Below are 27,023 nucleotides of genomic sequence, written 5' to 3'. Positions count from 1 at the left end.
TTGTACTCTGGGAGGGGCTGTCTGAGGGAGTGTTGTACTCTGGGAGGGGCTGTCTGGGGAGTGCGGTCACTCTGGGAGGGGCTGTCTGAGGGAGTGTTGTACTCTGGGAGGGGCTGTCTGAAGGAGTGTTGTACTCTGGGAGGGGCTGTCTGAGGGAGTGTTGTACTCTGGGAGGGGCTGTCTGAGGGAGAGTTGTACTCTGGGAGGGGCTGTCTGAGGGAGTGTTGTACTCTGGGAGGGGCTGTCTGGGGAGTGCGGTCACTCTGGGAGGGGCTGTCTGAGGGAGTGTTGTACTCTGGGAGGGGCTGTCTGAAGGAGTGTTGTACTCTGGGAGGGGCTGTCTGGGGAGTGCGGTCACTCTGGGAGGGGCTGTCTGAGGGAGTGTTGTACTCTGGGAGGGGCTGTCTGAAGGAGTGTTGTACTCTGGGAGGGGCTGTCTGGGGAGTGCGGTCACTCTGGGAGGGGCTGTCTGAGGGAGAGTTGTACTCTGGGAGGGGCTGTCTGAAGGAGTGTTGTACTCTGGGAGGGGCTGTCTGGGGAGTGCGGTCACTCTGGGAGGGGCTGTCTGAGGGAGAGTTGTACTCTGGGAGGGGCTATCTGAGGGAGTGTTGTACTCTGGGAGGGGCTGTCTGAGGGAGTGCTGTACTCTGGGAGGGGCTGTCTGAGGAGGTGTTGTCACTCGGGGAGGGGCTGTCTGAGGGAGTGTTGTCACTCGGGGAGGGGCTGTCTGAGGGAGTGCGGTAACGCGGGGAGGTGCTGTGTGAGGGAGTGTTGTGCTCTGGGAGGGGCTGTCTGAGGGAGTGTTGTACTCTGGGAGGGGCTGTCTGAGGGAGTGTTGTACTCTGGGAGGGGCTGTCTGAGGGAGTGTTGTACTCTGGGAGGGGCTGTCTGAGGGAGTGTTGTACTCTGGGAGGGGCTGTCTGAGGGAGTGTTGTACTCTGGGAGGGGCTGTCTGAGGGAGTGCGGTCACTCGGGGAGATGCTGTCTGAGGGAGTGTTGTACCCTGGGAGGGGCTGTCTGAGGGAGTGCTGCACTCTGGGAGGGGCTGTCTGAGGGAGTGCGGTCACTCGGGGAGATGCTGTCTGAGGGAGTGTTGTACTCTGGGAGGGGCTGTCTGAGGGGGTGTTGTACTCTGGGAGGGGCTGTCTGAGGGAGTGCGGTCACTCTGGGAGGGGCTGTCTGAGGGAGTGTTGTACTCTGGGAGGGGCTGTCTGAGGGAGTGCGGTCACTCTGGGAGGGGCTGTCTGAGGGAGTGTTGTACTCTGGGAGGGGCTGTCTGAGGGAGTGTTGTCACTCGGGGAGGGGCTGTCTGAGGGAGTGTTGTACTCTGGGAGGGGCTGTCTGAGGGAGTGTTGTACTCTGGGAGGGGCTGTCTGAGGGAGTGCGGTCACTCTGGGAGGGGCTGTCTGAGGGAGTGTTGTACTCTGGGAGGGGCTGTCTGAGGGAGTGCTGTTATCTTGATCTTTCAGAATAGATGATAATCGAGTCCTTGTTTACCCTTCCAAACAAGTGTAACTATCCCATGGGGGGGGGGGGTCACATGGTGTTAAAGTGGGAGCTTCGGCTCTGCTCATCTTGTAAGCTTTTAAAAATCCGTGTGCACGTTTTGTTTCTGTCTTTTCACGGTTTGCATAATTTTTACTCTGTTCCGAGATTTGTTGGTCAGTGTCTGGGCATTATTGAGTGATCCCTGGCGGCTGGCAGGAGTTGTGGTGGGGCCTTGTCTTCAGTGGAGCAGCTGCATTAGGAGGCCTCCGGCCCTGACGGTGTGGGGTACGCTGACGGATAATGGCTGCTTATGATGATATGAATCCATCTGAGTGGCTTGGCACTGCAGTGCGGGTCTCCAAAGTCCATTTTCAAGAGTTGCGAGATTTTTTATGGAGCTTTTGGAGGCACACAAGGAGGTTGTTCTTGCTGCAGAGACAGCACTGTCGATGGAGCATGTTTAATCCTGTCTCCGAGGCCCGGTGTGTGATTGTCCTCCTGGCCCACTGGTCCTTTTTGTCCTGTTCCTGGTGTCAATCGAGAGGAGGGGTTGGAGATGGCTGGGCTGGCCGGGTCACCTCCCAAGTTAATAATTTGGGTGTGATGTGCTGCACTGTAGACTATCCGGAATTAAATTTATATCATGTTATTTGGGATTTGTGCATTGTCTCTTTGTCCCAATGTATCATTGATGGGAGGATGTGCAGAGCTGGAGCAGGTTGAGGGAGGTGTTGGCAGGATTCGTTCTGTCCTCGCTATGTTCAAGGAAGGTTCCCCCCACACCTCAGTGTGAGTTAGAATCCCTGCAGTGCAGAAGGAGGCCATTCAGCCCATTAAGTTTGCACCAACCCTCCGAAAGAGCACCCAACCAGGCCCACGCCCCCAGAATTCAGTAACCCCACCTATTCTTTTGGACACTAAGGAGGCAATTTAGGATGGCCAATCCACCTAAACTGGACCATGGGAGTGTAGCCACCTGAGTTGGCCACTTCCCGACTTAAAATGGAGAACCGCAAAGGCTGAAGGGAAATTCAGCCAACACAGGCAAAGACTAGCAAATACAGAAATCATGTATATTGAAACTTGCAAAACAACCAGACAGCACGGAACCCAGCAGCCACCTGCATAGTAATACAGCAGCCATCTGCATAGTAATGAGCGATTCCCAGGCACAATGGCAACAGTTAAGGTAAACAAAGCCAAGCCAGACCCCTCGGCGCCAGCAGGAGCCAAGACAAAGGAAGGCCAACGGACACTTAGGGACCACCCAGCGATCAGGGAACCGCTCCAGCATTGGACAAATCCATCCAAGTGATCGGAAAGCAGTCCAATCACTTGGAACCAGGTATGGGGTCCGCCCCGAAGGGCAGGAAGCCCCTGGGGACTATAAAGTAAAGTAAAGCCCCCAAGTTCAAATTGTCCTTCTTTGGCAGCTTGAACCAACCCTTGACAGTGATCTGCCTCGCTGCCTCCAACCAAGTAAGTCTCAAGTCAACGCTCGCTACAAGATAGGCGCTCTTAGCTACAAGTCCATACCAGCTTTTGAATCCTGCAGACTCAGGACCTGAACGAAAGGCCATTTGTTCCCCTGACCTGGTGGGCCAGTCCGAAGCTAAGTATAGGCCTTTTAGTGATAGGAATAGCCTAAAAAGTAGAGTTTATGCATGAGTAGTGATTTACTGTGTGTAATAAATGTGCTTTGATTTGAATCTTACTAATTGGTGTGTTGAGTTAATGATCATTACTTGAACTTGAACCTCGTGGGGGTATCATAAAGATACCTGGCGACTCTAGAGCAGAGGTTAAACAAACAGAGCAAATTACGAATTAAGAGCCAACCAAAAGTTAGCAACAGGAGAAAACCGGAGCACCCAGTGGAAACCCACGCAGACATGGGGAGAACATAGAAACTCCACACAGACAGTCATCTGAGGCCAGAATCTAACCCGGGTCCCTGGCGCTGTGAAGCAGCAGTGCTAACCACTTTGCCACTGTGCAACCCATAGTTAGTCTCTATTTTTGTTTAGCATCTTTCCTTTTTCAGGCCCAGGCGGACAGTGTGTTGTCCTGTTGAGAACTGGGACTTGAGTGGCTCCCCTTAAGGATGAGTCAGTCATTTCTCCTGATATGTGTCTCCCTCTCTGACTTCTGAGTGTGATGATAATCCTTGGGGCTTAGTTCTCCTGAGATTGCATTTGGTGACGGCGCCGGGTTAGGCCAAACTCGGCTCCGGGATCAGTGACCAGTGTCCTCCTTTCTATGAGAGACCCTGGGTTGTGATTTGATGCTCGGTAGTTTGCTAGCCTCCCCTTACCATCCTGCAGTTATATCAGGGCTGCCTGTTGTGGCCTGGGCCTGCAGAAGGCTTTAATTATCGCTGTGAGCGTTAGTCGATTTCCTCTTTAGTTCTGGGGTTCCTGAGATATTGTTTTGATCCTCCTAACGCTTTGTGTTGTGGCTATGGTTAAGATGTAGGTCTGTGATGGTGGCTGAATCCTGTTCTGGTACAGACGGGTCTTGTATCCGTGATGGGACTACATTGGGGATTTTGTCCCTGTTTTACCCGGTCTTAATGGGCAGCGCGGTAGCATTCTTGATAGCACAATTGCTTCACAGCTTCAGGGTCCCAGGTTCGATTTCGGCTTGGGTCACTGTGCGGAGTCTGCACATCCTCCCCGTGTCTGCGTGGGTTTCCTCCGGGTTAGGTGGATTGGCCGTGATAAATTGCCCTTAGTGTCCAAAATTGCCCTTAGTGTTGGGTGGGGTTGCTGGGTTGTGGGGATAGGGTGGAGATGTTGACCTTGGGTGGGGTGCTCTTTCCGGGAGCCGGTGCAGACTCGATGGGCCGAATGGCCTCCTTCTGCACTGTAAATTCTATGATAATCTATGATTAATCTGGGACAAAGATTCGGCACAACATCGTGGGCCGAAGGGCCTGTTCTGTGCTGTATTTTTCTATGTTCTATGTTCTATTCTTGTATTGATTATTGTTGGGCTCTGTACCTGTTGGATATTGTTACAATGGCTATTCTTGTTTTGTTTTTCTCTGTTAGATGCGATTTCTATAAGAATTGAAAACTCCAATAAAAAGACTTTTAAAAACATAACCTCCATGGCAATAAAACAATGGAGCAGAAGAATTGTTCTTGGCGATCTAACAGATGGAGTACTACCCTTTTGATAAAACCCCCACCATCTTCAAGCTTTTGTAAAACTCAAGTTTGATTCCAGTTAATCACTACAATGTCATTCGCCCCACATCCTCTTCTACCCTATTTAAATCTGGCACAGTCCTGGATTAATAGTCTTCAATCTTCATTCATGAAATGAAATGAAATGGAAAAAAAAAAGAAGTGTGTGTACCCGGCCAAGGGAATCGAGCCACAAGTAGGGAACATTTTCAATGCTTCAGTAGGGTGAAGTGAGGCGGGGAAGCGCCCCATAGGTCGATAGTCACAGGCTTTTTGTTAGCACATCCCAATTACCAAAGCGACTGCAAGGATTCGAGAAGATAATCACCTTCCAAAGGACAACCAGGAATGGGTAATAAATACTGACCTTGGAGGTGACCGCAGCCCAAGAATTAATGTATATTTTTAAAATGCATAAAATAACCAATGCATATTACATTTTAAAAAAAAATTTAGAGTACCTAGAGTAAATTTAGAGTAGGGCAGCATGGTAGCATTGTGGATAGCACAAATGCTTCACAGCTCCAGGGTCCCAGGTTCGATTCTGGCTTGGGTCACTGTCTGTGCGGAGTCTGCACATCCTCCCCGTGTGTGCGTGGGTTTCCTCCGGGTGCTCCGGTTTCCTCCCACAGTCCAAAGATGTGCGGGTTAGGTGGATTGGCCATGCTAAAATTGCCCATAGTGTCCAAAATTGCCCTTAGTGTTGGGTGGGGTTACTGGGGTATGGGGATAGGGTGGAGGTGTGGACCTTGGGTGGGGTGCTCTTTCCAAGAGCCGGTGCAGACTCGATGGGCCGAATGGCCTCCTTCTGCACTGTAAATTCTATGATTCTATGATACCCAATTATCTTTTCCAATGAAGGGGCAATTTAGCCTGGCCAATCCACCTACACTGCACATTTTTGGGTTGTGGGGGTGAAACCCACACAAACACGGAGAGAATGTGCAAACTCCACACGGACGGTGACCCAGGGCCGGGATTCGAACCCGAGTCCTCAGCGCCGTAGGTAGCAATGCTAACCACTGTACCACCGTGCTGTCTATGCATCTTACATTTGACACGTACAATAAATGGGCCAACCCTGAACCAGATAAAAAAAAACCAAAGAAATCAATTGGGTACCATTCAGTTTACCCTGGGCAGCATTACATTCTTGCTGAGAAGTACAGGTTTTTGAAGCAGTAAAATAGGTTGTAAAAATAAGCACAGCACCATGAGTTGCTTTGCTTGTCTAGACATCATAATCTCATTTGCTGAACGTTTACAAGAAGCATTTAAAACTTACGACTGCAGGAATGGAGGAATGATCTCGGGATCAGCAGCTGGGCACAAACGTTATTGGTAATGTTCTCAAATGATTGAGCCAGGATTATTCTTTATGATGTGCTACAGGCGCCAATCATTAATGTTGTCCCCCCCAGTGCCCGTCTGCTAAAAACAAGCAGATCCAGGGTAGGAAACTGAGGGAAAGTGGAGCGGCAGGAGGCAGTGGGAGATGAGGAGTTCTTCTTGCTCCTGTCAGCCTCAGAGTCGGGCTAACACTATGAATTGATTTAAAGTTTTAAAGTTGAACTCTTGAGTAATTATTATGTGTGATTCTTCCTTGGGCAACACGGTGGAGCAGTGGGTTAGCCCTGCTGCCTCATGGCGCCAAGGTCCCAGGTTCATTCCCGGCACTGGGTCACTGTCCATCTGGAGTTTGCACATTCTCCCCGTGTCTGCATGGATCTCACCCCCACAACCCAAAAATGTGCAGGGTAGGTGGATTGGCCAGGCTAAATTGGCCCTTAATTGGAAAAAATGAATTAGGTACTCTAAATTTATTATTAAAAAAAGTATGATTGTTCCAATTCTGGCCCTTTTGTGCATCCCCGATTTTCTTTGCTCCATCATTGGAGGCGCAGGGTTCGGGAGAGGGATGTAGCACCGTCAATATGACGCGAGGCAGGTTGAGGTAATGTCAATTGAAGGCTTTATTAAGCAGAACTTTATCCCCAGCAGCGTGGTTACAGAATGCAGCTGCTGAGGGAAATGGAGGGAAAAACTGGGTTATACCGGCATTTCTGGGTGGAGTCCAGTAGGTGGCAGATCCTATCAGGACCTGGCATCCCTCCACCAATAGCCTGTCGACACGTGGTGTACCGTATTACCCCTAATACATACCACCACATTCACCCCTTGTTGAAAAAAACCCGGCGGGATGGTGGTTCGCATGGTGGTAGGGGTTTACAGAGTCGGTACTATGCCGTAACTTTGAACAAAACACAAATTTATCGCTTCAACTGCGTCAACGGGCCAAACAGGGTCGGCATGATGCCATAACTATAACAAGACACAATAACTGAAAACTGGGCCAACGGGCCAAACAGGGTCGGCATGATCCATAACTATAACAAGACACAATAACTGAAAACGTTGAGAGTTAAAGTGATTCGATGAGCCGGATGGGCGCCCTGGTCGTCCTTTCCGATCATCTCGGGCGTGGTGGTGATGGCGCTGGCTCGAGTCCCGTCGACTCTGGGAGCGTAGCGCTGTCCCCTGTGTCCTTACTCCTGGGTGGGTCTGGGAGGAGAACCGAACCCCCCGGGAAGGGGGCGGCTGCGGGATGAACCGGCGGGAGTGAGGAGGTGGTGATTGGCGTTGGGGGGGTGTGGGTAGCTCCAGCGGGCGCCAGAACTCGCAGGGAGACCGTGTCCTGTCGGCCATCGGGGTACTCCACGTAGGCGTATTGCAGGTTGGCGTGAAGGAGATGCACCCGTTCCACCAACGGATCTGACTTGTGCGCCCGCACATGTTTCTGGAGCAGAATGGGTCCCGGAGCTGCTAGCCAGGTCGGAAGTGGTGTTCCAGAGGAGGACTTCCTAGGAAAGAGGAGGAGGCGCTCGTGAGGCGTTTGATTCGTGGTGGTGCACAACAGGGACCGGATAGAGTGAAGGGCATCCGGGAGGACTTCCTGCCAGCGGGAAATTGGGAGGCTCCTAGACCGGAGGGCCAGCAGGACAGCCTTCCAGACCGCTCCATTCTCCCTTTCTACCTGCCCGTTCCCCCGGGGGTTGTAACTGGTCATCCTGCTCGAGGCTATGCCCCTGCTGAGCAGGAATTGACGCAGTTCGTCACTCATAAAGGAGGACCCCCTGTCGCTATGGATATAGTCGGGGAAACCGAACAGTGTAAAAATGGTACCGAGGGCTTTAATGACCGTGGACGCTGTCATGTCGGGGCAGGGGATGGCGAAAGGGAAACGGGAGTATTCGTCAACAACGTTCAGGAAGTACGCGTTGCGATCGGTGGAGGGGAGGGGGCCTTTGAAATCCAAACTGAGACGTTCAAAGGGTCGAGAGGCCTTAACCAGGTGCGCTCTATCTGGCCTGAAAAAGTGCAGTTTGCACTTAGCGCAGCTCTGGCAGTTTCTGGTGACTGTTCGGACGTCCTCGACGGAGTAAGGGAGGTTGCGGGCCTTAAGGAAGTGGTAGAAACGAGTGACCCCCGGGTGGCAGAGGTCTCGTGGAGGGCTTGTAGACGGTCCACTTGTACATTGGCACATGTGCCGCGAGATAGGGCATCGGATGGCTCGTTCAGCTTTCCGGGACGATACAAGATCTCATAATTGAAGGTGGAGAGTTCGATCCTCCACCGCAAGATCTTGTCGTTCTTGATCTTGCCCCACTGTGCATTATCGAACATGAAGGCAACCGACCGTTGGTCAGTGAGGAGAGTGAATCTCCTACCGGCCAGGTAATGCCTCCAGTGTCGCACAGCTTCCACTATTGCTTGTGCCTCCTTTTCCACTGAGGAGTGGCGGATTTCTGAAGCGTGGAGGGTTCGGGAGAAGAAGGCCACGGGTCTGCCTGCTTGGTTGAGGGTGGCCGCCAGAGCTACATCCGATGCATCGCTCTCGACCTGGAAGGGGAGGGACTCGTCGATGGCATGCATCGTGGCCTTTGCGATATCCGTTTTGAAGCGGCTAAAAGCCTGGCATGCCTCTGTCGTCAGGGGAAAAGTAGTGGACTGGATTAGTGCACGGGCCTTGTCTGCGTACTGGGGGACCCACTGGGCGTAATAAGAAAAGAAGCCCAGGCAACGTTTCAGGGCTTTGGCACAGTGGGGGAGAGGGAACTCCATGAGGGGGCGCATGCATTCAGGGTCGGGGCCTATCACTCCATTACCCACTACGTAGCCCAGGATGGCTAGACAATCGGTGCGGAACACGCATTTTTCTTTGTTGTAAGTGAGGTTCAGGGCGTGAGCGGTCTGGAGGAATGTTTGGAGATTGGCGTCGTGGTCCTGCTGGTCGTGGCCGCAGATGGTGACGTTGTCGAGATACGGGAACGTGGCCCGTAAACCGTGCTGGTCAACCATTCGGTCCATCTCTCGTTGGAAGACCGAGACTCCGTTCGTGACGCCGAATGGAACCCTTAAAAAGTGGTATAACCGCCCGTCTGCTTCGAAGGCAGTATAGTTGCGGTCACCGGGACGGATGGGGAGCTGGTGGTAGGCGGACTTGAGGTCCACAGTGGAAAAGACCTTGTACTGTGCAATCCGATTGACCATGTTGGATATGCGGGGGAGAGGGTACGCATCTCGCTGAGTGTACCTGTTGATGGTCTGACTATAGTCGATGACCATCCTCTGTTTTTCCCCAGTCTTAACAACTACCACCTGGGCTCTCCAGGGACTGTTGCTAGCCTGGATGATGCCTTCCTTCAGCAGCCTCTGGACTTCGGACCGGATAAATGCTCGGTCCTGGGCGCTGTACCATCTGCCCCTTGTGGCGACGGGTTTGCAATCCGGGGTGAGGTTCGCAAACAACGAAGGCGGTTCAACCTTGAGGGTCGCAAGGCCGCAGACAGTCAGTGGGGGTATAGGGCCGCCAAATTTAAATGTTAAACTCTGGAGGTTGCATTGGAAGTCCAACCCTAGGACTGTGGGCGCACAGAGATGGGGGAGGACATACAGCCGGTAATTTCGGAACTCCCTCCCCAGCACCGTTAGGTTAGCGATGCAGAACCCCGTGATCTGAACGGAGTGGGATCCCGCTGCCAGGAAAATTTTCTGGGTGCTTGGCCGAATTACGAGGGAACAGCGCCTTACCGTGTCCGGATGAATGAAGCTCTCCATGCTCCCAGAGTCGATAAGACACGGTGTCTCGTAGCCATTCACTAGGACTGCAGTGGTTGCAGTCTGGAGCGTCCGGGGTCGCGACTGGTCGAGCGTCGTCGAAGCCAGACGTGGTTGTTGAAGTTGAGCATCGTAATCAGGCAGTATGTGGCCGTCTGTGTCGGGGTCCTTCAGCCAAGATGGCGGCGTCCACGGATCGAGCGCGGTCGGGGGTGGACAAAATGGCGGCGCCCATCTCTCCCTCGTAGTGTCCGGGGTCCGTTGGTCGCACGTGGATCGCTGGGGGTGCTGGGTCTGTGGTCCCGTTTCTTCCCCGGAGATAGCGGCGACCCCGCGGGACTTGCACACCGTCGCGTAGTGGCCCTTCTTCCCGCAGCTTTTGCAGGTAGCCGCGCGGGCCGGGCAGCGCAGCCGAGGGTGTTTCGGCTGGCCGCAAAAATAGCAGCGGGTCCCCCCCGGTTGGTCTGGTGTTTTGGCCGCGCAGGTTTGCGGGGGTGGGGGGGGTGTCGGAGAGTCGACCGCAGCGGGGGTCCACGGAGCCCAAGGGGCTGTAGTGCGGTCGGGGGCGTAGGCGCGGGCGTTACGCGAGGCCACATCGAGGGATGCCCGAGCTTCTGTAAGTCCCAGAGATTCTTTCTCGAGAAGCCTCTGGCGGATCTGGGAAGAGGCCAAACCTGCCACATACGCATCGCGGACCAGGAGCTCTGTGTGTTCACTCGCTGTTACCGCCGGGCAGTTGCAGTTTCGACCCAGGATCTGCAGGGCGTTATAAAACTCCTCCAGCGATTCCCCTGGAAATTGCCGTCGTGTGGCGAGCTGGTAGCGAGCAAAAACCTGGTTGGTGGGCCGGATGTAGATATCCTTCAGCGCGGCGATGGCACCAGTGAAACCGTCCTCGCCCTCGATAAGGGAGTAGACGTCAGGACTCACCCTGGAATAGAGGACCTGCATCTTTTGTTCGTCTGTCGGTGTGCCGGGGGCCGTTCGGAGGTAGCCCTCAAAGCATGCCAGCCAGTGCTTGAAAATAGATGTTGAGTTAGCTGCTTGGGGTGCGATGCGCAGGCACGCCGGGGTGATTCGGAGCTCCATGTTCCCACGTCGTTTTCTTCAATTTAAATTCTGCTTAATAAATTGTAGCACCGTCAATATGACGCGAGGCAGGTTGAGGTAATGTCAATTGAAGGCTTTATTAAGCAGTACTTTATCCCCAGCAGCGTGGTTACAGAATGCAGCTGCTGAGGGAAATGGAGGGAAAAGCTGGGTTCTTATACCGGCATTTCTGGGTGGAGTCCAGTAGGTGGCAGATCCTATCAGGACCTGGCATCCCTCCACCAATAGCCTGTTGACACGTGGTGTACCGTATTACCCCTAATACATACCACCACAAGGGAGAAAGCAAACAAGGGAGCAAGAGAAAATAGGAGCAGAAAGGTGGAGAATGGAAGCAGAGAGTCAGGGTGCTGGAGAGGGAGGGAGAGTTGATGTGCAGCAAAAAGCATTGGAGAGCAGCAGAGAGTCTCGGGGAGAGGGGGAGAGTCTCGGGGAGAGGGGGAGAATCTTGGGAGTAGGAGAGAATCTCGGGGAGTGGGAGAGAGTCTCGGGGAGAGTTTCGGGGAGAGGGGGAGAGACTCGGAGAGAGGGAGAGAGTCTCGGAGAGTGGGAAAGAATCTCGGGGAGAGGGAGAGAGTCTCGGGGAGAGGGAGAGATTCTCGGGGAGTGGGAGAGAGTCTTGGGGAGTGGGAGAGAGTCACGGGGAGAGGGAGAGAGTCTCAGGTAGAGGGAGAGAGTCTCGGAGAGAGGGAGAGTGTCTCGGGGAGTGGGAGAGAGTCTCGGGGAGAGGGAGAGAGTCTCGGGGAGTGGGACAGAGTCACGGGGAGAGGGAGAGAGTCTCAGGGAGAGGGAGAGAGTCTCGGGGAGAGGGAGAGAATCTCGGCGATAGGGAGAGAATCTCGGGGAGAGGGAGAGAGTCTCGGAGAGAGGGAGAGAGTCTCGGAGAGAGGTAGAGAGTCTCGGGGAGAGGGAGAGAGTCTCGGGAGAGGGAGAGAGTCTCGGGGAGAGGGAGAGAGTCTCGGGGAGAGGGAGAGAGTCTCGGGGAGAGGGAGAGAGCCTCGGGGAGAGGGAGAGAATCTCGGGGAGAGGGAGAGAGTCTCGGGGAGTGGGAGACAGTCTCGGGGAGAGGGAGAGAGTCTCGGAGAGAGGTAGAGAGTCTCGGGTAGAGGGAGAGAGTCTCGGGGAGAGGGAGAGAGTCTCGGGAGTGGGAGAGTGTCTCGGGGAGAGAGACTCGGGGAGTGGGAGAGAGTCTCGGGGAGTGGGAGAGAGTCTCGGGGAGTGGGAGAGAGTCTCAGTGAGAGGGAGAGAGTCTCGGGGAGAGGAAGAGAGTCTCGGGGAGAGGGAGAGAGTCTCAGGGAGAGGGGGAGAGTCTCGGGGAGAGGGGGGAGTCTCGGGGAGAGTGAGAGAGTCTCGGGGTGAGGGAGAGAATCTCGGGGAGAGGGACAGAGTCTCGGGGAGAGGGAGAGAGTCTCGGGGAGAGGGGGGAGTCACGGGGAGAGGGAGAGAGTCTCGGGGAGAGGGAGAGAGACTCGGAGAGATGGAGTGAGTCTCGGGGAGAGGGAGAGAGTCTCGGGGAGTGGGGGAGAGTCTCGGGGAGTGGGAGAGAGTCTCGGGGAGAGGGAGAGAGTCTCAGGGAGTGGGAGAGAGTCTCGGGGAGAGGGAGAGAGTCTCGGAGAGAGGGAGTGAGTCTCGGGGAGAGGGAGAGAGTCTCCAGGAGAGGGAGAGAGTCTCAGGGAGAGAGGAAGAGTCTCGGGGAGAGGGGGGAGTCTCGGGGAGAGGGACAGAGTCTCGGGGAGAGGGAGAGAGTCTCGGGGAGAGGGAGAGAGTCTCGGGAGAGAGAGAGAGTCTCGGGAAGAGGGGGGGAGTCACGGAGAGAGGGAGAGAGTCTCGGGGAGAGAGAGAGAGTCTCAGGGAGAGGGAGAGAGTCTCGGGGAGAGGGAGAGAGTCACGGGGAGAGTGTGAGAGTCTCGGGGAGTGGGGGAGAGTCTCGGGGAGTGGGAGAGAGTCTCGGGGAGAGGGAGAGGGTCTCAGGGAGTGGGAGAGAGTCTCGGGGAGAGGGAGAGAGTCTCGGGGAGAGGGAGAGAGTATCGGGGAGAGGGAGAGAATCTCGGGGAGAGGGAGAGAGTCTCGGGGAGAGGGAGAGAGTCTCGGGGAGAGGTGAAGAGTCTCGGGGAGAGGGGGGCGTCTCGGGGAGAGGGAGAGAGTCTCGGGGAGAGGGAGAGAGTCTCGGGGAGAGGGAGAGAATCTCAGGGAGAGGGAGAGAGTCTCGGGGAGTGGGAGAGAGTCTCGGGGAGAGGGAGAGAGTCTCGGGGAGAAGGAGAGAATCTCGAGGAGAGGGAGAGAGTCTCGGGGAGAGGGACAGAGTCTATTGGGAGAGAGTCTCGGGGAGAGGGAGAGAATCTCGGGGAGAAGGAGAGAGTCTCGGGGAGAGGGAGAGAGTCTCGGGGAGAGGGAGAGAGTCTCGGGGAGTGGGGGAGAGACTCGGGGAGTGGGAGAGAGTCTCGGGGAGAGGGAGAGTCTCAGGGAGAGGCAGTTGTGTCTTGGGGAGAGGAAGAGAGTCTCGGGGCAAGGGGAAGAGTCTCGGGGAGAGGGGAAGAGTCTCGGGGAGAGGGGGGCGTCTCGGGTAGAGGGAGAGAGTCTCGGGGAGACGGAGAGAGTCTCGGGGAGAGGGAGAGAGTCTCGGGGAGGGGGAGAGAGTCTCGGGGAGAGGGAGAGAGTCTCGGGGAATGGGAGAGAGTCTCGGGGAATGGGAGAGAGTCTCGGGGAGTGGGAGAGAGTCTCGGGGAGAGGGGAAGAGTCTCGGGTGAGGGAGAGAGTCTCGGAGAGAGGGAGAGAGTCTCGGAGAGAGGTAGAGAGTCTTGGGGATAGGGAGAGAGTCTCGGGAGAGGGAGAGTGTCTCGGGGAGAGGGTGAGAGACTCGGGGAGAGGGAGAGAATCTCGGTGAGTGGCAGAGAGTCTCGGGTAGTGGGAGAGAGTCTCAGGGAGAGGGAGAGAGTCTCGGGGAGTGGGAGAGAGTCTCGGGGAGAGGGAGAGAATCTCGGGGAGAGGGAGAGAGTCTCGGGGAGAGGGAGAGCGTCTCAGGGAGAGGGAGAGAATCTCGGGGAGTGGGAGAGTCTCGGGGAGTGGGAGAGAGTCTCTGGGAGAGGGAGAGAGTCTCGGGGAGTGGGAGAGAGTCTCGGGGAGAGGGAGAGAGTCTCGGGGAGAGGGAGAGAGTCTCGGGGAGAGGGCGAGAGTCTCGGGGAGTGGGAGAGAGTCTCGTGGTGAGGGAGAGAGTCTCGGGGAGAGGGACAGAGTCTAGGGGAGAGGGAGAGAATCTCGGGGAGAGGGAGAGAGTCTCGGGAGTGGGAGAGAGTCTCGGGGAGAGGGAGAGAGTCTCGGGGAGAGGGGGAGAGTCTCGGGAGAGGGAGAGAGTCTCGGAGAGAGGGAGAGAGTCTCGGGGAGAGGGAGAGAGTCTCGGGGAGAGGGAGAGAGTCTTGGGAGAGGGGGAGTGTCTCGGGGAGAGGGAGAGAGACTCGGGGAGAGGGAGAGAATCTCGGGGAGTGGCAGAGAGTCTTGGGGAGTGGGAGAGAGTCTCAGGGAGAGGGAGAGAGTCTCGGGGAGTGGGAGAGAGTCTCGGGGAGAGGGAGAGAGTCTCGGGGAGTGGGAGAGAGTCTCGGGGAGAGGGAGAGAGTCTCGGGGAGAGGGAGAGAGTCTCGGGGAGAGGGAGAGAGTCTCGGGGAGTGGGAGAGAGTCTCGGGGAGAGGGAGAGAGTCTCGGGAAGAGGAAAAGAGTCTCGGGGAGAGGGAGAGAGTCTATTGGGAGAGGGAGATAGTCTCGGGGAGAGGGAGAGAGTCTCGGGAAGAGGGAGAGAGTCTCGGGGAGTGGGAGAGAATCTCGGGGAGAGGGAGAGAGTCTCGGGGAGTGGGAGAGAATCTCGGGGAGAGGGAGAGAGTCTCGGGGAGTGGGAGAGAGTCTCGGGGAGAGGGAGAACGTATCGGGGAGAGGGAGAGAATCTCGGGAAGAAGGAGAGAGTCTCGGAGAGAGGAAGAGAGTCTCGGGGAGAGGGAGAGAGTCTCGGGAAGAGGGAGAGAGTCTCGGGGAGTGGGAGAGAATCTCGGGGAGAGGGAGAGAGTCTCGGGGAGTGGGAGAGAGTCTCGGGGAGAGGGAGAACGTATCGGGGAGAGGGAGAGAATCTCGGGGAGAAGGAGAGAGTCTCGGAGAGAGGGAGAGAGTCTCGGGGAGATGGAGAGAATCTCGGGGAGAGGGAGAGAGTCTCGGGGAGAGGGGAAGAGTCTCGGGGAGAGGGGGGCGTCTCTGGGAGAGGGAGAGAGTCTCGGGGAGAGGGAGAGAGTCTCGGGGAGAGGGAGAGAGTCTCGGGGAGAGGGAGAGAATCTCAGGGAGAGGGAGAGAGTCTCGGGGAGTGGGAGAGAGTCTCGGGGAGAGGGAGAGAGTCTCGGGGAGAGGGAGAGAGTCTCGGGGAGAGGGAGAGAGTCTCGGGGAGAGATAGAGAGAGTCTATTGGGAGAGAGTCTCGGGGAGAGGGAGAGAGTCTTGGGAAGAGGGAGAGAGTCTCGGGGAGTGGTAGAGAGTCTCGGGGAGAGGGAGAGAATCTCGCGGAGAAGGAGAGAGTCTCGGGGAGAGGGAGAGAGTCTCGGGGAGAGGGAGAGAGTCTCGGGGAGTGGGGGAGAGTCTCGGGGAGTGGGAGAGAGTCTCGGGGAGAGGGAGAGTCTCAGGGAGAGGGAGTTGTGTCTTGGGGAGAGGAAGAGAGTCTCGGGGCGAGGGGAAGAGTCTCGGGGAGAGGGGAAGAGTCTCGGGGAGAGGGGGGCGTCTCGGGTGGAGGGAGAGAGTCTCGGGGAGACGGAGAGAGTCTCGGGGAGAGGGAGAGAGTCTCGGGGAGAGGGAGAGAGTCTCGGGGAGAGGGAGAGAGTCTCGGGGAGAGGGAGAGAATCTCGGGGAGAGGGAGAGAGTCTCGGGGAATGGGAGAGAGTCTCGCGGAGTGGGAGAGAGTCTCGGGGAGAGGGGAAGGGTCTCGGGTGAGGGAGAGAGTCCCGGAGAGAGGGCGAGAGTCTCGGAGAGAGGTAGAGAGTCTTGGGGAGAGGTAGAGAGTCTCGGGAGAGGGAGAGTGTCTCGGGGAGAGGGTGAGAGACTCGGGGAGAGGGAGAGAATCTCGGTGAGTGGCAGAGAGTCTCGGGGAGTGGGAGAGAGTCTCAGGGAGAGGGAGAGAGTCTCGGGGAGTGGGAGAGAGTCTCGGAGAGAGGAAGAGAGTCTCGGGGAGAGGGAGAGAGTCTCGGGAAGAGGGAGAGAGTCTCGGGGAGTGGGAGAGAATCTCGGGGAGAGGGAGAGAGTCTCGGGGAGTGGGAGAGAGTCTCGGGGAGAGGGAGAACGTATCGGGGAGAGGGAGAGAATCTCGGGGAGAAGGAGAGAGTCTCGGAGAGAGGGAGAGAGTCTCGGGGAGATGGAGAGAATCTCGGGGAGAGGGAGAGAGTCTCGGGGAGAGGGGAAGAGTCTCGGGGAGAGGGGGGCGTCTCGGGGAGAGGGAGAGAGTCTCGGGGAGAGGGAGAGAGTCTCGGGGAGAGGGAGAGAGTCTCGGGGAGAGGGAGAGAATCTCAGGGAGAGGGAGAGAGTCTCGGGGAGTGGGAGAGAGTCTCGGGGAGAGGGAGAGAGTCTCGGGGAGAGGGAGAGAGTCTCGGGGAGAGGGAGAGAGTCTCGGGGAGAGATAGAGAGAGTCTATTGGGAGAGAGTCTCGGGGAGAGGGAGAGAGTCTTGGGAAGAGGGAGAGAGTCTCGGGGAGTGGTAGAGAGTCTCGGGGAGAGGGAGAGAATCTCGCGGAGAAGGAGAGAGTCTCGGGGAGAGGGAGAGAGTCTCGGGGAGAGGGAGAGAGTCTCGGGGAGTGGGGGAGAGTCTCGGGGAGTGGGAGAGAGTCTCGGGGAGAGGGAGAGTCTCAGGGAGAGGGAGTTGTGTCTTGGGGAGAGGAAGAGAGTCTCGGGGCGAGGGGAAGAGTCTCGGGGAGAGGGGAAGAGTCTCGGGGAGAGGGGGGCGTCTCGGGTGGAGGGAGAGAGTCTCGGGGAGACGGAGAGAGTCTCGGGGAGAGGGAGAGAGTCTCGGGGAGAGGGAGAGAGTCTCGGGGAGAGGGAGAGAGTCTCGGGGAGAGGGAGAGAATCTCGGGGAGAGGGAGAGAGTCTCGGGGAATGGGAGAGAGTCTCGGGGAGTGGGAGAGAGTCTCGGGGAGAGGGGAAGGGTCTCGGGTGAGGGAGAGAGTCCCGGAGAGAGGGCGAGAGTCTCGGAGAGAGGTAGAGAGTCTTGGGGAGAGGTAGAGAGTCTCGGGAGAGGGAGAGTGTCTCGGGGAGAGGGTGAGAGACTCGGGGAGAGGGAGAGAATCTCGGTGAGTGGCAGAGAGTCTCGGGGAGTGGGAGAGAGTCTCAGGGAGAGGGAGAGAGTCTCGGGGAGTGGGAGAGAGTCTCGGGGAGAGGGAGAGAATCTCGGGGAGAGGGAGAGTGTCTCGGGGAGAGGGAGAGCGTCTCAGGGAGAGGGAGAGAATCTCGGGGAGTGGGAGAGTCTTGGGGAGAGGGAGAGAGTCTCGTGGAGTGGGAGAGAGTCTCTGGGAGAGGGAGAAAGTCTCGGGGAGTGGGAGAGAGTCTCGGGGAGAGGGAGAGAGTCTCGGGGAGAGGGAGAGAGTCTCGGGGAGAGGGCGAGAGTCTCGGGGAGAGGGAGAGAGTCTCGGGGAGAGGGAGAGCGTCTCAGGGAGAGGGAGAGAATCTCGGGGAGTGGGAGAGTCTCGGGGAGTGGGAGAGAGTCTCTGGGAGAGGGAGAGAGTCTCGGGGAGTGGGAGAGAGTCTCGGGGAGAGGGAGAGAGTCTCGGGGAGAGGGAGAGAGTCTCGGGGAGAGGGCGAGAGTCTCGGGGAGAGGGAGAGAATCTCGGGGAGTGGCAGAGAGTCTCGGGGAGTGGGAGAGAGTCTCGGGGAGAGGGGAAGAGTCTCGGGGAGAGGGGGGCGTCTTGGGGAAAGGGAGAGAGTCTCGGAGAGAGGGAGAGAGTATCGGGGAGAGGGAGAGAGTCTCGGGGAGTGGGAGAGAGTCTCGGGGAGAGGGAGATAGTCTCGGGGAGAGGGAGAGAGTCTCGGGAAGAGGGAGAGAGTCTCGGGAAGTGGGAGAGAATCTCGGGGAGAGGGAGAGAGTCTCGGGGAGTGGGAGAGAGTCTCGGGGAGAGGGAGAACGTATCAGGGAGAGGGAGAGAGTCTCGGGGAGTGGGAGAGAGTCTCGTGGTGAGGGAGAGAGTCTCGGGGAGAGGGACAGAGTCTAGGGGAGTGGGAGAGAATCTCGGGGAGAGGGAGAGAGTCTCGGGAGTGGGAGAGAGTCTCGGGGAGAGGCAGAGAGTCTCGGGGAGAGGGGGAGAGGCACGGGAGAGGGAGAGAGTCTCGGAGAGAGGGAGAGAGTCTCGGGGAGAGGGAGAGAGTCTCGGGGAGAGGGAGAGAGTCTTGGGAGAGGGGGAGTGTCTCGGGGAGAGGGAGAGAGACTCGGGGAGAGGGAGAGAATCTCGGGGAGTGGCAGAGAGTCTTGGGGAGTGGGAGAGAGTCTCAGGGAGAGGGAGAGAGTCTCGGGGAGTGGGAGAGAGTCTCGGGGAGAGGGAGAGAGTCTCGGGGAGTGGGAGAGAGTCTCGGGGAGAGGGAGAGAGTCTCGGGGAGAGGGAGAGAGTCTCGGGGAGAGGGAGAGAGTCTCGGGGAGTGGGAGAGAGTCTCGGGGAGAGGGAGAGAGTCTCGGGAAGAGGGAGAGAGTCTCGGGGAGAGGGAGAGAGTCTATTGGGAGAGGGAGATAGTCTCGGGGAGAGGGAGAGAGTCTCGGGAAGAGGGAGAGAGTCTCGGGGAGTGGGAGAGAATCTCGGGGAGAGGGAGAGAGTCTCGGGGAGTGGGAGAGAATCTCGGGGAGAGGCAGAGAGTCTCGGGGAGTGGGAGAGAGTCTCGGGGAGAGGGAGAACGTATCGGGGAGAGGGAGAGAATCTCGGGAAGAAGGAGAGAGTCTCGGAGAGAGGAAGAGAGTCTCGGGGAGAGGGAGAGAGTCTCGGGAAGAGGGAGAGAGTCTCGGGGAGTGGGAGAGAATCTCGGGGAGAGGGAGAGAGTCTCGGGGAGTGGGAGAGAGTCTCGGGGAGAGGGAGAACGTATCGGGGAGAGGGAGAGAATCTCGGGGAGAAGGAGAGAGTCTCGGAGAGAGGGAGAGAGTCTCGGGGAGATGGAGAGAATCTCGGGGAGAGGGAGAGAGTCTCGGGGAGAGGGGAAGAGTCTCGGGGAGAGGGGGGCGTCTCGGGGAGAGGGAGAGAGTCTCGGGGAGAGGGAGAGAGTCTCGGGGAGAGGGAGAGAGTCTCGGGGAGAGGGAGAGAATCTCAGGGAGAGGGAGAGAGTCTCGGGGAGTGGGAGAGAGTCTCGGGGAGAGGGAGAGAGTCTCGGGGAGAGGGAGAGAGTCTCGGGGAGAGGGAGAGAGTCTCGGGGAGAGATAGAGAGAGTCTATTGGGAGAGAGTCTCGGGGAGAGGGAGAGAGTCTTGGGAAGAGGGAGAGAGTCTCGGGGAGTGGTAGAGAGTCTCGGGGAGAGGGAGAGAATCTCGCGGAGAAGGAGAGAGTCTCGGGGAGAGGGAGAGAGTCTCGGGGAGAGGGAGAGAGTCTCGGGGAGTGGGGGAGAGTCTCGGGGAGTGGGAGAGAGTCTCGGGGAGAGGGAGAGTCTCAGGGAGAGGGAGTTGTGTCTTGGGGAGAGGAAGAGAGTCTCGGGGCGAGGGGAAGAGTCTCGGGGAGAGGGGAAGAGTCTCGGGGAGAGGGGGGCGTCTCGGGTGGAGGGAGAGAGTCTCGGGGAGACGGAGAGAGTCTCGGGGAGAGGGAGAGAGTCTCGGGGAGAGGGAGAGAGTCTCGGGGAGAGGGAGAGAGTCTCGGGGAGAGGGAGAGAATCTCGGGGAGAGGGAGAGAGTCTCGGGGAATGGGAGAGAGTCTCGGGGAGTGGGAGAGAGTCTCGGGGAGAGGGGAAGGGTCTCGGGTGAGGGAGAGAGTCCCGGAGAGAGGGCGAGAGTCTCGGAGAGAGGTGAAGAGTCTCGGGGAGAGGGGGGCGTCTCGGGGAGAGGGAGAGAGTCTCGGGGAGAGGGAGAGAGTCTCGGGGAGAGGGAGAGAATCTCAGGGAGAGGGAGAGAGTCTCGGGGAGTGGGAGAGAGTCTCGGGGAGAGGGAGAGAGTCTCGGGGAGAAGGAGAGAATCTCGAGGAGAGGGAGAGAGTCTCGGGGAGAGGGACAGAGTCTATTGGGAGAGAGTCTCGGGGAGAGGGAGAGAGTCTCGGGGAGAGGGAGAGAATCTCAGGGAGAGGGAGAGAGTCTCGGGGAGTGGGAGAGAGTCTCGGGGAGAGGGAGAGAGTCTCGGGGAGAAGGAGAGAATCTCGAGGAGAGGGAGAGAGTCTCGGGGAGAGGGACAGAGTCTATTGGGAGAGAGTCTCGGGGAGAGGGAGAGAATCTCGGGGAGAAGGAGAGAGTCTCGGGGAGAGGGAGAGAGTCTCGGGGAGAGGGAGAGAGTCTCGGGGAGTGGGGGAGAGACTCGGGGAGTGGGAGAGAGTCTCGGGGAGAGGGAGAGTCTCAGGGAGAGGCAGTTGTGTCTTGGGGAGAGGAAGAGAGTCTCGGGGCAAGGGGAAGAGTCTCGGGGAGAGGGGAAGAGTCTCGGGGAGAGGGGGGCGTCTCGGGTAGAGGGAGAGAGTCTCGGGGAGACGGAGAGAGTCTCGGGGAGAGGGAGAGAGTCTCGGGGAGGGGGAGAGAGTCTCGGGGAGAGGGAGAGAGTCTCGGGGAATGGGAGAGAGTCTCGGGGAATGGGAGAGAGTCTCGGGGAGCGGGAGAGAGTCTCGGGGAGAGGGGAAGAGTCTCGGGTGAGGGAGAGAGTCTCGGAGAGAGGGAGAGAGTCTCGGAGAGAGGTAGAGAGTCTTGGGGAGAGGTAGAGAGTCTCGGGAGAGGGAGAGTGTCTCGGGGAGAGGGTGAGAGACTCGGGGAGAGGGAGAGAATCTCGGTGAGTGGCAGAGAGTCTCGGGGAGTGGGAGAGAGTCTCAGGGAGAGGGAGAGAGTCTCGGGGAGTGGGAGAGAGTCTCGGAGAGAGGAAGAGAGTCTCGGGGAGAGGGAGAGAGTCTCGGGAAGAGGGAGAGAGTCTCGGGGAGTGGGAGAGAATCTCGGGGAGAGGGAGAGAGTCTCGGGGAGTGGGAGAGAGTCTCGGGGAGAGGGAGAACGTATCGGGGAGAGGGAGAGAATCTCGGGGAGAAGGAGAGAGTCTCGGAGAGAGGGAGAGAGTCTCGGGGAGATGGAGAGAATCTCGGGGAGAGGGAGAGAGTCTCGGGGAGAGGGGAAGAGTCTCGGGGAGAGGGGGGCGTCTCGGGGAGAGGGAGAGAGTCTCGGGGAGAGGGAGAGAGTCTCGGGGAGAGGGAGAGAGTCTCGGGGAGAGGGAGAGAATCTCAGGGAGAGGGAGAGAGTCTCGGGGAGTGGGAGAGAGTCTCGGGGAGAGGGAGAGAGTCTCGGGGAGAGGGAGAGAGTCTCGGGGAGAGGGAGAGAGTCTCGGGGAGAGATAGAGAGAGTCTATTGGGAGAGAGTCTCGGGGAGAGGGAGAGAGTCTTGGGAAGAGGGAGAGAGTCTCGGGGAGTGGTAGAGAGTCTCGGGGAGAGGGAGAGAATCTCGCGGAGAAGGAGAGAGTCTCGGGGAGAGGGAGAGAGTCTCGGGGAGAGGGAGAGAGTCTCGGGGAGTGGGGGAGAGTCTCGGGGAGTGGGAGAGAGTCTCGGGGAGAGGGAGAGTCTCAGGGAGAGGGAGTTGTGTCTTGGGGAGAGGAAGAGAGTCTCGGGGCGAGGGGAAGAGTCTCGGGGAGAGGGGAAGAGTCTCGGGGAGAGGGGGGCGTCTCGGGTGGAGGGAGAGAGTCTCGGGGAGACGGAGAGAGTCTCGGGGAGAGGGAGAGAGTCTCGGGGAGAGGGAGAGAGTCTCGGGGAGAGGGAGAGAGTCTCGGGGAGAGGGAGAGAATCTCGGGGAGAGGGAGAGAGTCTCGGGGAATGGGAGAGAGTCTTGGGGAGAGGTAGAGAGTCTCGGGAGAGGGAGAGTGTCTCGGGGAGAGGGTGAGAGACTCGGGGAGAGGGAGAGAATCTCGGTGAGTGGCAGAGAGTCTCGGGGAGTGGGAGAGAGTCTCAGGGAGAGGGAGAGAGTCTCGGGGAGTGGGAGAGAGTCTCGGGGAGAGGGAGAGAATCTCGGGGAGAGGGAGAGTGTCTCGGGGAGAGGGAGAGCGTCTCAGGGAGAGGGAGAGAATCTCGGGGAGTGGGAGAGTCTTGGGGAGAGGGAGAGAGTCTCGTGGAGTGGGAGAGAGTCTCTGGGAGAGGGAGAGAGTCTCGGGGAGTGGGAGAGAGTCTCGGGGAGAGGGAGAGAGTCTCGGGGAGAGGGAGAGAGTCTCGGGGAGAGGGCGAGAGTCTCGGGGAGAGGGAGAGAGTCTCGGGGAGAGGGAGAGCGTCTCAGGGAGAGGGAGAGAATCTCGGGGAGTGGGAGAGTCTCGGGGAGTGGGAGAGAGTCTCTGGGAGAGGGAGAGAGTCTCGGGGAGTGGGAGAGAGTCTCGGGGAGAGGGAGAGAGTCTCGGGGAGAGGGAGAGAGTCTCGGGGAGAGGGCGAGAGTCTCGGGGAGAGGGAGAGAATCTCGGGGAGTGGCAGAGAGTCTCGGGGAGTGGGAGAGAGTCTCGGGGAGAGGGGAAGAGTCTCGGGGAGAGGGGGCGTCTTGGGGAAAGGGAGAGAGTCTCGGAGAGAGGGAGAGAGTATCGGGGAGAGGGAGAGAGTCTCGGGGAGTGGGAGAGAGTCTCGGGGAGAGGGAGATAGTCTCGGGGAGAGGGAGAGAGTCTCGGGAAGAGGGAGAGAGTCTCGGGAAGTGGGAGAGAATCTCGGGGAGAGGGAGAGAGTCTCGGGGAGTGGGAGAGAGTCTCGGGGAGAGGGAGAACGTATCAGGGAGAGGGAGAGAGTCTCGGGGAGTGGGAGAGAGTCTCGTGGTGAGGGAGAGAGTCTCGGGGAGAGGGACAGAGTCTAGGGGAGTGGGAGAGAATCTCGGGGAGAGGGAGAGAGTCTCGGGAGTGGGAGAGAGTCTCGGGGAGAGGCAGAGAGTCTCGGGGAGAGGGGGAGAGGCACGGGAGAGGGAGAGAGTCTCGGAGAGAGGGAGAGAGTCTCGGGGAGAGGGAGAGAGTCTCGGGGAGAGGGAGAGAGTCTTGGGAGAGCGGGAGTGTCTCGGGGAGAGGGAGAGAGACTCGGGGAGAGGGAGAGAATCTCGGGGAGTGGCAGAGAGTCTTGGGGAGTGGGAGAGAGTCTCAGGGAGAGGGAGAGAGTCTCGGGGAGTGGGAGAGAGTCTCGGGGAGAGGGAGAGAGTCTCGGGGAGTGGGAGAGAGTCTCGGGGAGAGGGAGAGAGTCTCGGGGAGAGGGAGAGAGTCTCGGGGAGAGGGAGAGAGTCTCGGGGAGTGGGAGAGAGTCTCGGGGAGAGGGAGAGAGTCTCGGGAAGAGGGAGAGAGTCTCGGGGAGAGGGAGAGAGTCTATTGGGAGAGGGAGATAGTCTCGGGGAGAGGGAGAGAGTCTCGGGAAGAGGGAGAGAGTCTCGGGGAGTGGGAGAGAATCTCGGGGAGAGGGAGAGAGTCTCGGGGAGTGGGAGAGAATCTCGGGGAGAGGGAGAGAGTCTCGGGGAGTGGGAGAGAGTCTCGGGGAGAGGGAGAACGTATCGGGGAGAGGGAGAGAATCTCGGGAAGAAGGAGAGAGTCTCGGAGAGAGGAAGAGAGTCTCGGGGAGAGGGAGAGAGTCTCGGGAAGAGGGAGAGAGTCTCGGGGAGTGGGAGAGAATCTCGGGGAGAGGGAGAGAGTCTCGGGGAGTGGGAGAGAGTCTCGGGGAGAGGGAGAACGTATCGGGGAGAGGGAGAGAATCTCGGGGAGAAGGAGAGAGTCTCGGAGAGAGGGAGAGAGTCTCGGGGAGATGGAGAGAATCTCGGGGAGAGGGAGAGAGTCTCGGGGAGAGGGGAAGAGTCTCGGGGAGAGGGGGGCGTCTCGGGGAGAGGGAGAGAGTCTCGGGGAGAGGGAGAGAGTCTCGGGGAGAGGGAGAGAGTCTCGGGGAGAGGGAGAGAATCTCAGGGAGAGGGAGAGAGTCTCGGGGAGTGGGAGAGAGTCTCGGGGAGAGGGAGAGAGTCTCGGGGAGAGGGAGAGAGTCTCGGGGAGAGGGAGAGAGTCTCGGGGAGAGACAGAGAGAGTCTATTGGGAGAGAGTCTCGGGGAGAGGGAGAGAGTCTTGGGAAGAGGGAGAGAGTCTCGGGGAGTGGTAGAGAGTCTCGGGGAGAGGGAGAGAATCTCGCGGAGAAGGAGAGAGTCTCGGGGAGAGGGAGAGAGTCTCGGGGAGAGGGAGAGAGTCTCGGGGAGTGGGGGAGAGTCTCGGGGAGTGGGAGAGAGTCTCGGGGAGAGGGAGAGTCTCAGGGAGAGGGAGTTGTGTCTTGGGGAGAGGAAGAGAGTCTCGGGGCGAGGGGAAGAGTCTCGGGGAGAGGGGAAGAGTCTCGGGGAGAGGGGGGCGTCTCGGGTGGAGGGAGAGAGTCTCGGGGAGACGGAGAGAGTCTCGGGGAGAGGGAGAGAGTCTCGGGGAGAGGGAGAGAGTCTCGGGGAGAGGGAGAGAGTCTCGGGGAGAGGGAGAGAATCTCGGGGAGAGGGAGAGAGTCTCGGGGAATGGGAGAGAGTCTCGGGGAGTGGGAGAGAGTCTCGGGGAGAGGGGAAGGGTCTCGGGTGAGGGAGAGAGTCCCGGAGAGAGGGCGAGAGTCTCGGAGAGAGGTGAAGAGTCTCGGGGAGAGGGGGGCGTCTCGGGGAGAGGGAGAGAGTCTCGGGGAGAGGGAGAGAGTCTCGGGGAGAGGGAGAGAATCTCAGGGAGAGGGAGAGAGTCTCGGGGAGTGGGAGAGAGTCTCGGGGAGAGGGAGAGAGTCTCGGGGAGAAGGAGAGAATCTCGAGGAGAGGGAGAGAGTCTCGGGGAGAGGGACAGAGTCTATTGGGAGAGAGTCTCGGGGAGAGGGAGAGAGTCTCGGGGAGAGGGAGAGAATCTCAGGGAGAGGGAGAGAGTCTCGGGGAGTGGGAGAGAGTCTCGGGGAGAGGGAGAGAGTCTCGGGGAGAAGGAGAGAATCTCGAGGAGAGGGAGAGAGTCTCGGGGAGAGGGACAGAGTCTATTGGGAGAGAGTCTCGGGGAGAGGGAGAGAATCTCGGGGAGAAGGAGAGAGTCTCGGGGAGAGGGAGAGAGTCTCGGGGAGAGGGAGAGAGTCTCGGGGAGTGGGGGAGAGACTCGGGGAGTGGGAGAGAGTCTCGGGGAGAGGGAGAGTCTCAGGGAGAGGCAGTTGTGTCTTGGGGAGAGGAAGAGAGTCTCGGGGCAAGGGGAAGAGTCTCGGGGAGAGGGGAAGAGTCTCGGGGAGAGGGGGGCGTCTCGGGTAGAGGGAGAGAGTCTCGGGGAGACGGAGAGAGTCTCGGGGAGAGGGAGAGAGTCTCGGGGAGGGGGAGAGAGTCTCGGGGAGAGGGAGAGAGTCTCGGGGAATGGGAGAGAGTCTCGGGGAATGGGAGAGAGTCTCGGGGAGTGGGAGAGAGTCTCGGGGAGAGGGGAAGAGTCTCGGGTGAGGGAGAGAGTCTCGGAGAGAGGGAGAGAGTCTCGGAGAGAGGTAGAGAGTCTTGGGGATAGGGAGAGAGTCTCGGGAGAGGGAGAGTGTCTCGGGGAGAGGGTGAGAGACTCGGGGAGAGGGAGAGAATCTCGGTGAGTGGCAGAGAGTCTCGGGTAGTGGGAGAGAGTCTCAGGGAGAGGGAGAGAGTCTCGGGGAGTGGGAGAGAGTCTCGGGGAGAGGGAGAGAATCTCGGGGAGAGGGAGAGAGTCTCGGGGAGAGGGAGAGCGTCTCAGGGAGAGGGAGAGAATCTCGGGGAGTGGGAGAGTCTCGGGGAGTGGGAGAGAGTCTCTGGGAGAGGGAGAGAGTCTCGGGGAGTGGGAGAGAGTCTCGGGGAGAGGGAGAGAGTCTCGGGGAGAGGGAGAGAGTCTCGGGGAGAGGGCGAGAGTCTCGGGGAGTGGGAGAGAGTCTCGTGGTGAGGGAGAGAGTCTCGGGGAGAGGGACAGAGTCTAGGGGAGAGGGAGAGAATCTCGGGGAGAGGGAGAGAGTCTCGGGAGTGGGAGAGAGTCTCGGGGAGAGGGAGAGAGTCTCGGGGAGAGGGGGAGAGTCTCGGGAGAGGGAGAGAGTCTCGGAGAGAGGGAGAGAGTCTCGGGGAGAGGGAGAGAGTCTCGGGGAGAGGGAGAGAGTCTTGGGAGAGGGGGAGTGTCTCGGGGAGAGGGAGAGAGACTCGGGGAGAGGGAGAGAATCTCGGGGAGTGGCAGAGAGTCTTGGGGAGTGGGAGAGAGTCTCAGGGAGAGGGAGAGAGTCTCGGGGAGTGGGAGAGAGTCTCGGGGAGAGGGAGAGAGTCTCGGGGAGTGGGAGAGAGTCTCGGGGAGAGGGAGAGAGTCTCGGGGAGAGGGAGAGAGTCTCGGGGAGAGGGAGAGAGTCTCGGGGAGTGGGAGAGAGTCTCGGGGAGAGGGAGAGAGTCTCGGGAAGAGGAAAAGAGTCTCGGGGAGAGGGAGAGAGTCTATTGGGAGAGGGAGATAGTCTCGGGGAGAGGGAGAGAGTCTCGGGAAGAGGGAGAGAGTCTCGGGGAGTGGGAGAGAATCTCGGGGAGAGGGAGAGAGTCTCGGGGAGTGGGAGAGAATCTCGGGGAGAGGGAGAGAGTCTCGGGGAGTGGGAGAGAGTCTCGGGGAGAGGGAGAACGTATCGGGGAGAGGGAGAGAATCTCGGGAAGAAGGAGAGAGTCTCGGAGAGAGGAAGAGAGTCTCGGGGAGAGGGAGAGAGTCTCGGGAAGAGGGAGAGAGTCTCGGGGAGTGGGAGAGAATCTCGGGGAGAGGGAGAGAGTCTCGGGGAGTGGGAGAGAGTCTCGGGGAGAGGGAGAACGTATCGGGGAGAGGGAGAGAATCTCGGGGAGAAGGAGAGAGTCTCGGAGAGAGGGAGAGAGTCTCGGGGAGATGGAGAGAATCTCGGGGAGAGGGAGAGAGTCTCGGGGAGAGGGGAAGAGTCTCGGGGAGAGGGGGGCGTCTCTGGGAGAGGGAGAGAGTCTCGGGGAGAGGGAGAGAGTCTCGGGGAGAGGGAGAGAGTCTCGGGGAGAGGGAGAGAATCTCAGGGAGAG

This window comes from Scyliorhinus torazame, chromosome 13 (assembly GCF_047496885.1).
Source record: "Scyliorhinus torazame isolate Kashiwa2021f chromosome 13, sScyTor2.1, whole genome shotgun sequence".
Taxonomy (NCBI): domain Eukaryota; kingdom Metazoa; phylum Chordata; class Chondrichthyes; order Carcharhiniformes; family Scyliorhinidae; genus Scyliorhinus; species Scyliorhinus torazame.
This window is presented reverse-complemented; position numbering follows the sequence as displayed.